This window comes from Ammospiza nelsoni, chromosome 2, assembly GCF_027579445.1.
Source record: "Ammospiza nelsoni isolate bAmmNel1 chromosome 2, bAmmNel1.pri, whole genome shotgun sequence".
Classification (NCBI taxonomy): Eukaryota; Metazoa; Chordata; class Aves; order Passeriformes; family Passerellidae; genus Ammospiza; species Ammospiza nelsoni.
In genome coordinates this window covers 65,660,079-65,673,766 of record NC_080634.1, presented here as the reverse complement: position 1 = coordinate 65,673,766, position 13,688 = coordinate 65,660,079, and positions in this window count along the sequence as shown.

The window sequence follows — 13,688 nt, the reverse complement described above, 5'->3', positions numbered from 1 at the left end:
ATACTGGAACAGGTCTCTGTTCCAGAGAGATGGTAGATGTCCCATCCCTGAAAATATTTCAAAGACATGGACAGGACTCTAAGCAATCTGATTTATTTGAAGATGTCCCTGCTTATTGCAGAGGCTTTGAATTAGATGGCCATTATAGATCCCTTCCAATCTAGATCATTCTGTGATTCTGGGGATGTATACTCTTTGTGAACTTTGATTATTTTACTTTATTCAATATTTGTTTACCCCTAGCCCCATAAATTGCCTTCCTTTTTCCTCAGAAATAAATATGGAGCAAAGAAATACTAACACGATGGTCAGTCTACCTACTTAGGAGAACAGAGTTCTGCATTCCCTCCTATTTTCCTGTTTGCAAACATATATCACAGTAAGTACAGTTCTCTACCCATTGGACACATTCCACCAGTGAGTCTTGTATTCTACTACTTTGCTCTGCAAGCTTCTTTCATTGTGATGTCGCTTGTCACTGCAATGAATAAAATAATGTGCAAGGTTTTTCCCCAGGGGATTGATGCCTAAACCATTTGTATTGATTGGTTACTCCTTGGAGCAGTACATACCTGTGGTGGGTTATGCTGTGTAAAGCAGTGGGGTCTGGGGTCAATCTGTAGACTGACAAGATGTGGGAAAGCAGAGTGAGATCTAAATATCAGAGGTTAAAATGAACTGGGAGGTTTTCAAAAGGATGCAGAAAAGGCTTCACATTGTCCATTTCAAGGTAAACCACTGTAAGCTTTTAAAGCAGAATAATTAGGAAATATTAAGACTCTAAAAGAATCTAGAACCACGGAAGCTTCAGGAATCAGTAAAAAACCAGCATTGTTACAAGATGATGTTCATCAAACAGATTCCTGTAAGTCAGAGCTCATTACCTGATGTTGTGACAACATAAGAAAATGGAAGACATGTCATTGGTAAATTGATATGATAGTGTTTAAAGCTACATGGTCAGATCAGCTTGTCTAGGGTTTTTTGGTTTTGTTTTTTTTTTTTTTGTTTTGTTTTTTTGGGTTTTTTTTGGGGGGGTGGGGTTTTGTTTTATTTTGGGATATTTTTTGTGGGTTTTGTTTGTTTTTTGGGGTTTTTTTTTGTTAGACAAATGATCTCTGCACTATGTTGCTTGTCTCGTGTAAAGTTACAAATAGCTGTATTTTCAACAACTGGTCAGAGAGACACCTGAGAAATGATAAGATACCTTGCTGATGAGCTCATAATACAGCCACTTCAAGTGCCAGGGAATTAATTAACAAAAGCCTGTTGTGTCTTTGTTTCTGGAACACTTGTTTTAGAGTAGTGAATAATGAGAAAAAGTCACTACACTCATTAAATAGTATTTTTTTCTGAACATTCTCTTTTATAAATAGAGGTATTTCCAGGTCTATACCAATTAAAATATCTGGAGCTGTAACTGGGGATGCAGTTATCTCTCCACAGCACAATGAAATAAAAGTTAAACAATAAGCAATAGGTGCTGCCATACACCTCTCAGCAGAGATCTGGAAAATGCACTAAAAAATGATTACAAGGAGTGTCACTGCCATTGCTCAGGCTGTATTGCACTGAATAATACACAGTGAAAAGAAAAAGAAATTATTCCCCTCTGTGATCCCACAGTCAGCAGATATTTTGTTGATGTAGTACCAGGCAGACAAAAAAGGTGTTTGATCTTACATGAGCACACGCCCAAAGGCCTTTAATCTGTCACAGTCACATTTCCACTGACCTGCTAGAATTCTTTAACTCTTTCTAGACAACATTTTCTGACATATCCATCCTTACAAGTAAATCTGATGATCACTTGGTTGAGTGAATATTCTCAGGAGCAAAGAGAAAAAGTGTTCTCCATTGTCTTAAATTACAGATCATGATGATGGCCACATGACACTTAATTAGCAAAACACTGAGTGGAATGCATTTTGTAATTTAGCTTCCAGATGACCTTTATATTAGAGAAGTCAGTGATATGTGGGCAAGTATGGCACTAAATGTGTCAGAAGAGTTAGAAAGAGACAAAATATTGCATTCTATACTGGTAAAGATTTAGAAAACTAAATACATTACAGTATAGTGTTGTACTTTTACCTCTCCTGAATGTTTTAAAGACAATTATCTTCATTTGGCAGTCAGAGAATTATTTTTTTTTCTTTTTTTTTTCTTGTGGCATGTGTACAAAGCAAGAAAGAAATTCTATATAATTTCTAAAATTCACTAAAACATTGAAAAAACTGAGGGAGAGATGTTTACCTGTCTCTATTAAACAATCTCTGAGGCTTTCAGGAAGAAAAGCTGAGGTGTACTCTATCTCCTTGTGAGTTTATGTGTAAATCTTTCTGTAGCGTAAACAGACTAGGCGTAGGATGACTTATTTTGACCACTATCCTCAGCAACACCACATGCTGTGCAGACAAAGCCTTTGAAAGGTTCAGTGTCAGTTATTAAGGAGACAGATCGGATTTGCAGCCAGCCTGCACTCCAGATAACCTCACAACAGTGATGTTGAGAGTCATGAAGTTACGGGCCTGCATAGTTTTACAGCCATGGAAGTGAACTTACAGGCATCATCTGGCACCATTCTGAGTTAACCCATACAAAAGTTTCAGCCACTTTTCTTCACAAGGCCAGGTATAGCATCCTGATAGCTCTGGAGATGGCTGTTCTCCATCTTGCAGGTTTCATATCAGCATGTATACTGGAATGGAAATGTGCAAAGAAACCACTTCCTTCCACAACTACATAGTAAAAAGTTGATTCGACAAACCTAAGTTTTTGTAGGTTTTCTATTTCTATTCCCAGCATATAGAGACATATGCTACAGCCGGAATAAAGGTCCTCTTTATCCAATTGACATTTTCACAGCTATGGATGACCTTTCTGTTCTTCAGTTAGTATTTTCAGATCACCTTGCCCCACATTGTCTTGTCAAAGTCACAACTGAAAAGGGAAAAACAAGAGCCCCAAATCCAGATTATAAATCTAGGCAGAACATGTCTGTTTCATTGAAGGCAAGTGCTGTAAGCTATCTCCTGTCCTCATGTCTGCCAAGTTCAACAGGATGAGAGCCAGACAGCAGACACTAATGAGTGGCATACCTTCACACAGAAGATAATGAAGTGTATTGAGAAAAGTAAGGAAATCAAAGAATTTTTAAATATTAAGAGAAAACAGAGAAATTTTCCAAACGTCAGTGTATAAGGTACTGACTTTCCGTATTATGTTGTGAGACAGCAAACATCATGGCTCAGGGAAGCATCACCTTCTAGTCAGTCATTCACTTGTGCCCCATATAAATATTTTCTTCCTTAGTATGTTCTCCTTTCTTCATGATGCTTCTGCACAAGTGTGAGTCTACCACACTATGCAGTAGAAGGCAATGCCCAGTAGAACATAGATTTTTGCCTCAGTTTTACTTTTTCCTGTTTATGACCATGGCATACAGCCTCCATAATTCCTCCAGGAATTATGGGGCTATCTGCTCCCCTGCTACGTGGTATCCACATTCTCTGAAAAAATTCCTTTGCCCAGGATTTTTCTCCTGGGAAGCGGAGAAGGCCCAGAGAAAAAGAAAACAAATCTTATCTGATTTGCTTCTCCTGCGTTTTCCTTATGTGGAATGTGTTTGGAGATTGCCCAAATAAACTATTAGTTTATTAAACTTGGACTAAACAATTTAAATTATTTTAAAATCTTTTTTTAAATTGTTTGAACCTTTAAATTCTTTTAAAAACCTTTGACCTAAACCACTGGTCTAGTCCAGGGCTAAATTTGGAAAGGAGTCCACTCTGAACCTTGTGAATCAACAGAAGAGTCTGCATTACTCCTTTTTATCCTTGCCCTTTCACATCGTTACCCTTTTCCAACCCTAGCCTCCATGTAGATAATTTTGGGCTGATTTTAATCTGAGTTTTCTCAGTGTGCTATAACAATTTAATAAGTAGTAGAGTGAACAATAGTAGTAGACTTGCCAACAATTTTTTATTTTCGCTTTTGTATTAAACTTTTGCTGGTGATCTTTTGAGTGACCTGAAAGACCCGCTTCTGGCAAAGGATCACAGGCAGCAGGCAATTTGAAAAAAAAAAAAAAATAGAAAATCCAATCTCTTCACATGTCAATGACAAGGAAGAAGAAAAAAGGGATTTTGTTTCCCCAGTTATATTGAAATTAGGCTATCAGTTCTGGTGGTGGGAGGTCTACCCAAGCCTTCTCTGTTTAAGTGTCTGTCAAGCATAGTATGAAACACATATATGCACAAATATATTAACCTGCTGGAGCTTCTGAATGTCTTCTCAGCATGATGTGCAAATGCTGCTATGCTCTGTTAATCTAAATCTGTGTAAAGTATAAGAAAAGTAATGTTCCATATACTGCAGTAATAGACATATTATGTGAATCTTGCATTCAACCCATTCTATGAAATATTTAACTATTATCTTGGGTATTTTCAAAGTCATAGGAAAGATGATGAAGAATAAAAGGGATCTGCAGGGGTTTTGTACATGTTCTTAATTTGGAAATGGAAAAGTGCAGTGTGACAGATATCTTTTGCAATATTATCATAAGAGGGTTCTAGATTCTTTAGGTTAGTTAGCAATTTTTTCTCTGGTTTGAGTCTTTTTTACTTAATCAGTATGCAGAAGCAACATAGCATATTAGTATGTCTACCCCAGGAGTGACTTCTAGATGCCATTGCATTATAAATCATTGAAAAAGCACTAAATTCATGATGACTCTTACATTAAACTCACTGAATAGATTATAGTACATTTAATGGCCCATGCCCATCCTTTTTATTTTTTCAGTGACACTTACAGTTGGAGAGTTGTCATTTCCAGAGTTTTCTTTATATATAAGTGGATTGTGTTGCTTCTCACCTTGTTGTATGTTCATGGTTTTGAGTAGCAGCTTTTTGTAGGTCTTCTCTGTAAAGGATAAAAGCTCATCCTCCCCATCATTATTTCTCCTTTGAGTTCTCTGAAAAAAAAAAATGCTTTCAAACATTCCCCTCTCCCTCTAAACATAACGACAACAAAGAACAAAATGAAAATACAGCAACTCCCTTCCCCCAATATTAGCTTTCCTTTCCTTTGGTAAACCCTAGTGGTTTGAACTACCATTAAAAGGAACTTGCTTTTTTTTCTACTTTAAGCCTTCCTTATTAAGTGAGAGTTCTGCAGATCACAGAGCTACAAGTCAGTTACAGAACATATGTTGTGGTAAACAGAATTAGCCTCTTGACCTTCAATTCTCCTCTCCTGTGATGCACACAGATATTTCTCTAACTGTGAAGATGTTTTTACTGACAAACAAAAGATCGCTTTTTGCCACTATTTCTCACTGAAAGTTGAGCTAGTAGTCCACAGAATTCAAGTTTTTAGGCTGCTTCAGCTGTATTTAGTGAAATTAAAGTTGCACATTTCTACTAAATATCTACATTTTCAATGGCAAAAATGCATCCGTACTTATGTATCCACCCCATTTTGACTTGGAAAAAAATGGCAAATTTATATTAAAAACCAGATTTGTTGTACTTGTTTATTAGCACTTTTAAAGGTGTATTTGCAAGTGTTTACATGCATTTCTTAATGTTTTGGTTTTTTTTAAATAAGGATGCACATGATTTTGCAGAAAATAGCTGCAAATGAAGCTCTGGCTATCAAAAAGATAAAACTACAGTCTGTTTTTAAAAAAACAGTAATAGAAAAGAAATTATTTGAATAGTTCTGTTAGGGATAGTTCTGCAAAATCTGAAATTCAGGTGAATGCAGAAAAGCTTGACAATACTTTGAACCTGACATGATCAAGCCAAAACATTTCAGAAGTAAAATTTCCTATGTTTCCAAGGAATGGAAACAACAATATATTGAATAACAGAAAAATAAAAGCTATTTTGTTATTGGTAGCATTAGGACCAAGGATGAACTTACACTGTAAATATGACCTATGTCTCCTTGTCACAAATGTTGCAGATTGATTATGTAGTAAACTCAACAGTGGATCAAATTTTGTGTGTAATTAAAAATTTGTTTCTCTGCTGAGTGAGAAAGAAAGCAGTAAAATTTGAATAATAGTTTCCAGGATAATTTTCTGACCAATTAAGGGGACAATTACTTGTTAATTTCCCATTAATACATGGGAAATTATGTAAATTGTGTAACTAAACTAACTTCTATAATTCTTCCAAGGAGGTGTTTGTGTTACCCTTTATTTCACTGTTTTAAATGAAGGTAGAAGAAATAAAGGGATTTGTTCAGATAATAATTTTTAGCCTCTTTGTAAGACTTTAAATTTTCTTAAAAAGAAAATAAAAATCAATTGACTTAGAAAAGCATTGTGTGAAAAACATTGCTTTGCCAAGACAGGTATATATGAATCTCTGAGGCATTTGCATGTTTTACATTTCACAGTAATGCTTATTTTACTTGTTGAACATAACTACAAAAAACAAAATCTCTCAGACTGTGCTAGTACAAGAGGACACAATTTGTACTTCTGAAAAACTATGATACATTATTTTGGGTTCCTCACTGTACAATTAGAAACTTTAGAAAAGTGGCATATTTGAACATCTGTTGGGAAGATACACATACTTTCAAGCAACAAATTTTTCTACAATAGGGAAATCTTGAAAGGTCTTTGGGCTCTTCATTGTATGACACAATTGTACTCTAAAAGGCCCTAAGTACTGGACAAAAAAAAACACTATTCCTCTTGTACAATCATTGTAACTACTGGAATAGCCTCTCCATCCAGTTAACAGATCTTAACAATTTACTGTGCTACCTCTGTCATGTTATTTCTACAAGCACATGTTCTTAGCTCACGAGAAGGAGAAGTAATCTGACTTCAGCCTCTAATGAACGACTGGAACCAGCTTACTGTTGTTCTGTAACAATGTTTCCAAACAATTTCTATTATTCTTTGTAATGTTTTGTGACTTAGTAAGCTTCTGCAGCTTAATAGTGAAAAAGTTGTTGTTTTTTATTTTTTAAGTGGTGTTTCTACGAGGACACCAAAAGTTAATTTTTACATCATGTTAATACATATAAAATTTCTTGGCAAAAGAGAAAATCCCTATCAAAATATGGATGAATGTATTTAATAAATGAAATTTTATATAATGTAATTAAATTAAAGGGAAATTTTCCTCAGGTGAAAAGATTTGGTTTTAAGTTAGTCATGCAACTTTTGAGAGACAGTTCATTTCTTATTAATTTCTGCAATGAATTTTTTTTCTGAAAAATGTTGCAGGGTTTTCAATAGCCTTACTTTCTTTCTTTCAGGGAAAATATGTGATTGTTTCTTCTGCCAAGAACAGTGAGAGCACAGGAGAAAGGAAGATCATCTGCAAAGATTGTCCCTTATAAACACAAAGAGCATCTGTGCAGGTGTAAATAAAAAAAAATATGTATATATATATAAACACATTCAGTTTTTGGAACATTTGGTGCAATTTGGTGTTGGTAGCACAGCAGATGTGGGACTGAATAAGAAATTTGAACAAGAAGAAAAAAATGTATTTTGTAAATATTTATTATATTTCTGCAACAAGTGATCAGTTACTTTTTTTTCTCTAAATGGTGAATAACCTGGTTGTATCATTAATGCAACATATACATCCCTAGTTCTAAGCTGGATGTGGAATTGTTGTTCTTTTTTCTGGGCTCTCAGGATAATCTCATAGGTTTTATTCTGCACTTCTCATTCAGTCATTTTCTTCTCTGGTCAGCCTAGATTTTATTATTCTATGTGGCCTATTGGCTACTGTGTAATAAGAACTGCTTTGCAATTTGACACAGAGAATACACCTTTTTTAATCCTTTCCTAAAAAATGCGGAAGCATCTGAAAACATGAAGGCTTAGGGCCCAGGTCTCACAGCCAGTTTGTAGCCATTTGGAGCCAGACAGATTAGACAAGCTGTTCACATACAATAAATTCAAAGTGACAGACTTGCTGTTGACGTACAGAATAATTCTGTGATGTCGAATACTTGGTGCAGACACAACAGATGCAAAGTATGACAACGAGGTCCACGGCACCTCTGAGATGCCTTGAGCTGGAGGTGTTACCTTTCCTTTCCCATAAGTCAGGTTTTGTTTAAGAATCATGGAAATAGGGAAAAATGTCCCAAGACATTATTTACTCAAGAATAATCTCTCTTGTTGCAGCAGTCTTTTTTCACATCACCTTCTATCTTCATATTCCTAATTGAATTTTATGCAGCATTTAAATTTTCTTATCATATAAATGTTCTATTTTACCTATTCTTTTAACAGTATTTGTTGTGTATTTGGGTAATCTGGGTCATAATATTTTGTCAAATATTTCAGCATATGATGAACCCAGTTTAAAGGGATTTTTTTCTACACTCAGTGACAGAAATCTGAATTTGATTTTCCATTTTTTCTAAGCTTTCTTTCACCTAAACCTTATTTGAAACCTGGGTTTTGAGTTTGAAATAATAGAATTCTCAATAATTTTATCAAATTCTTCAAAAAAATCCTCCTTCTGATATTTGTCTTATTTATTTAAAATTTTATTTGTTTCTAATTTCTACATATAAGTTTGATTTTAATTCCTTTTATCCTCATTCTTCTATAAATCTTACCTGTTCAAGAATCATTTTTACTGCTCATATGTACTCACCATGGTAACAATTTTATCACTAAATATGAAATCTAAGCTTTCTAAGCTTTTCTAAGCATTATATGTCAATGTGTTACACGTCTGCATTTCCTTCATACCATCAAGTTCAGATGTCACTCTGACCTGTATGTCAGCACCCAGTTTTATTTAATTGGCTTTTATTTGTCCTAGAGACTGTATTGACTCCAGAGACTGTAAGATGTTTGCAAGATAAAATTATGGTAATGTTCTATTTGTAAGTTCAGTGCTGTTGAGGAAAAATAAAGACAATATTGAACAATCAAAATAATAGATTTCAGTTATGTTACAGAATAAATGGCAAATGCTGAATGTAGAACATGGGAGGTGAAAAGGTACACTTGTCGTTTCTGTTCAGAATTGGTTTTCACACGATGAAGCCTTTAACATCTGCAATCTGGCTTCCTGCCAAGCCAAGAAACTTATGAACAGGAGAGCAAATAAATACAGACTTTTCTTTCTGAAAATGATTTTGTGGTTATTATTAAAAAAATGCTAAATGTGCATCTTGTTTGTTCTTGTGTGCAAGAATATAGTAAATAATAAACTCCTCTGCTTAGGTAGACAGGTTTCATAAAAAAGCAGTATTTAGCTGACTGATCTTTGGTAGTTATAGCTGTCCATCTGCTTGCTTTGTTTTTTATAACATGAAAAATTATATTTGTTTCTTTTAGGTTAAAATCAGAGTTCCACACCAACAAATTCCTAACTCTGAAATTAAAGCTTGTCTAACATGCTTTCATCAATGCTAGGTGATGAAACTTCAAAATTGCCTTCTCACTTTTAGTTCTTGAATATACCACATTCAGGCTACTGAAGTTAATTTGTCTTCATGCTTGTTCTGTAGTTTTGCATTCTGACCAAAAAATTAATAATCACTTCTTGTTTCTCTTCCTTTACAATCATTTCACATATCCTCATGAAGAGGCATAAAGATAGTTTCAACATGATTGATTCATCCTGTTATGCATGTAGATGTTGAATTTTTCTGGGTTCCTTGTCTGGTGTGGAACTTCAATAACTTTCCTTCCTTGTTTCTCTCTACCCTTCATGTTTTAATTTAACTTCTGGTGTAAAGCAATATTTTGGCTGAATTAAAAAGGAGAACTGTAAGACAGGTGGTGTACTCTGCTGAATGTTAGGTATACCACAATGCAAAGCAGTAAATATTAAAGAAAAGCATCCATGAGGCAGAGCATAAAAGCTAATAAAGACATACATGTGATTCTCTATCTGAATCTAATTCTAAGAAGAAAAACAAGCAGGTCCAAAGCAGAATGCTTAACCTCTAAAAATATTCACCTCTTTGTGTACAGGATACAGGTTATGTAGACTTCAGTATATATGGCCTATATATTCTTTTAATATTTTATTCATCACAGTAGATAAATTAGTAATTATATTACTTTAATGACTGTCTGACTATTCAATAGATATTTATGCACATGAACCTGTATACTTACTTAGAATAAAGGAAGAAATAAGTTTTTGAAAAAATACAATAGAAAAAAGAAAATGCATAAATTGCCTTTTGAAACAAGGGTAATTTCTGCTTGGATAAAACACAAATTGATTGTTCAAAGCAGCAATGAGAAAAGGCTCTCTTTTTTTATATTTTTTACATTTTTAAGGGACAAAAAGGAAACAAAACATACCAAGAAAGCATGGCACTTTCAATTTCAGATTACAAAATATGCTAAAATGATTATAAATGTAGATGATGTGAAACTGGGGGTTGTGGCTGACACACCTGAAGGCTGTGCTGCCATTCAGGGGGACCATGATAGGCTGGAGAGCTGGGCAGAGAGAAATCCAATGAGGTTCAGCTGGGGCAAGTGTCGGGTCCTGCCCCTGGGGAGGAATAACCAGCACAGGCTGGGGCTGACCCACTGGGGAGCAGCTCTGCTGGGAAGGACCTGGGAGTTGTGGGGGATGAAAAGCTGACCATGAGCTGGCAGTGCTGCTGTGGCCAGGAGGGCCTGTGGGATCCTGGAGTGCATCAGGAAAAGTGTGGCCAGCAGGTCAAGGGAGGTGATAGCACCCCTCTGCTTGGCCCTCATGAGGTCACATCTGGAGGGCTGTGTCCAGTTCTGGGCTGCTCAGTTCAAAGAAGACAAGGAGCCACAGGAGAGGGCCCAGCAGAGGCCACAAAGACGATGGGAGCGTCTCTTATGAGGAGAGACTGCGAGAGCTGGGCCTGTTTAGTCTGGAGAAGACTGAGGGGAGATCTCATTAATAAATATAAATATCACAAAGATGGGTACCAAAAGAATAGTGCCAGACCCATTTCTGTAACGGCAGCCACAGGATCAAAAGTAAGAACACTGGAAGTTCCATCTCCACATGAGAAAGAACTTCTCTACATTGAGGGTGACATAGCACTAGAACAGTCTGCCCAACGAGGTTGTGAAGTCTGCATCCTGGAGATATACAAAACCCACCTGGACATGCTTCTGTGTCACCTGCTCTAGGTGACCCTGTCTTGGTAGGGTGTTGGATTGGAAAATCTCCAGAGGCTCCTTCCAGCCCTAAAATTTCTGTCATCATATGAATTATAATTTAGGTTTTTTTCTTGCCTTTTTTATATTCTCACAGATCTCCATGAAAAATTATTACAAATAAATAATTTTTTAATATATATTCCATAAGAAAAAGATGCAACTTTTACCACTCTAACACAACCACAGCCAGATAAAAGTTCTTGTTGCTCAACTTTAAATTTCATTTTGCTTTTTATATTCTATTTATTTCAGACAGATTTACATGCATTTAAAAGCAAATGTAACTTGCACTTGCAAATGAATGTCATTGCCAAGTCCAAACCAATGCATCACTACTCTACAAGAGCTGTTCACTTTTCAGAATCAGTTCACATGACTGGGTCCTAAGGGTAAAAAAATAACAGAGATATTAAAAGAAAAGAAAGAAGAGAAATGCTAAGCATTCTGGGTGGTACATTATGATTATTCATAAAATAAATGGTTTAAAGTACATATTTTATTGTTTTCTTATTAAACTATCACACTGTTTATGTGAATATTGTATACAATATACATTGTATAATAGCATAATAAAATTGAAATGGGATAGATAGCTGTGATGGAATAAGTATTGCTTCAGTGGTGCATGCCGACTTATGGAATACTAATGACAGCTGAAGTAACATTTTTTGCTTCAATGAGTTAGGCTATCAGCATCCTGGAAGCTACCTCAGTGAGCATGCTTTTGTCTGTTTCAGTATTTAAAATATTATGGTATTTACCTGTATGCTAAGTATAAGATCTAAAAAAGCATCCATCTCTTTTTTGTTCTTCATTTTGTTTTCTAAATTTTTTAATGCAGACAGAATCTTACATTTCAGTGGTGAAATTCAAATGTGAGCTATTGTAAGAATTACTGTAAGTATAATGTAGAAAAGTGAGGCTTTCAGGGGCTTTGCCTGTCCCTTTGCTTTGATTTCTTGTGGGGTTGTGGGATTCTTGGTTTGGGTTTGGGAGGTGTGTGTGCGTTTCAACATGTATGCTTAAATGCTCCCTATTCTGATGTTCTGTTTTGGCTTTTTGAGTGGGTACAGGGACTTTCTACCCATCGTTTATAATAAAGCCTTGTGGGGTACCTGCAGGGAGATATAGCATGATAACTGGCAAGCTGAATATGATTCAGAAACTGTACGTATCCTGTGCTAGTGGATCTCTCTTTAGCTCAGGGGTAGTTCTCTGCTGTTTGGATTACACCGTACCTCAACAGTTTGCGTCCTCAAGAGAGGAGCTATGGTTTCATGCATCTACTGCTGATTTGGCAGTGATTTAATCTGTTTTGGTTTTTAATGGCTTTTAGTTAAGCATTTGTGCTCCTCAAACGTTTAGAAAATTGATAATCAAGAAATGGCCCATGTGGACAATGTCATTGTTATTTTTGCAGTGCAAAGCCAGACATTGTTTAGCCTCCTTTCACTGCCTGTCCAATCATCTGAGTGATAATTTCATTGATCTACATTAAATTGAGCTGTGCAAATGGAGGAAAAAAATTATGAATCTCAGGAGGAACATTCATTGAGATTTTAATTCCTAGCCATTCCACAAGCCTGACAAATTTTGATGCTAAATGAAAAAAAGGAAAAGTTGCAAAAAAATCCAACCGATCAAATAAAATAATCGAAAACCAACCATCTTACAAAAAAAGTGAAAAAACCCCAACCTTCCAGCATTTTTCTCTAGTGAACACCAGAATGGTAGAAAATATTCAATTGGCAGTTTAATGTGGTCTAGATTCCTTCCATTTTAGTCAAATGTCTTTCTTTTCAAAATAAATCTGATGATTATTGTCAAATAATTTTGCCTTGAAATTGTCTTGAAATCTACAATGACATAAAAAAATACACATTTTTTTAATTTATTTAAAAATTATTAGTATCACCTACACCAATTATTTCAATACCTATAATTTTAGCTGCACTAAAGGAACTGAAGTTTTTAAACTCTATAGTAGCTTAGCTGTGAATGCTGAGGAGGTAGCTGCTGTCAAGTTTCAGGTACTTCTTCAGACATATACAAGAAAATATGTAAGCTGGAATTCATTGAATATTGCTCTAGAAGTTAGAAAATGAAATAATCATATAAACTGTTCATTCTGGGCTACTTTTCAAAGTAAAGAAGATGAGCTGTCTCTAGAACATGCTTCAACTGACCTATGTAAAACATCTAAAACTACATTATGAAAAGAATTGTTCGCTGGAGGCCTCTGGTATCCAGGGATTAGCAAATCAGGCAACATTCCGTCATGGACACCTATGACACGGATAGTCAGAAAAAGAATGTGAACCTCAACTTGAGATCTTACTCCTTTACAGACAGATGTTAAAGAAATTCACATATTTGGAGCTAGGCCATTATTTTAATTGGTTGGTGGGGAAAAATGTCAGTAAATTAGGAATTTTCCTTACTCCCTAAATTTCAGGAAGATGTTTATGGAATAACCTATGAATTTCATATATCGGGTTTCTATTTGGTTCATACT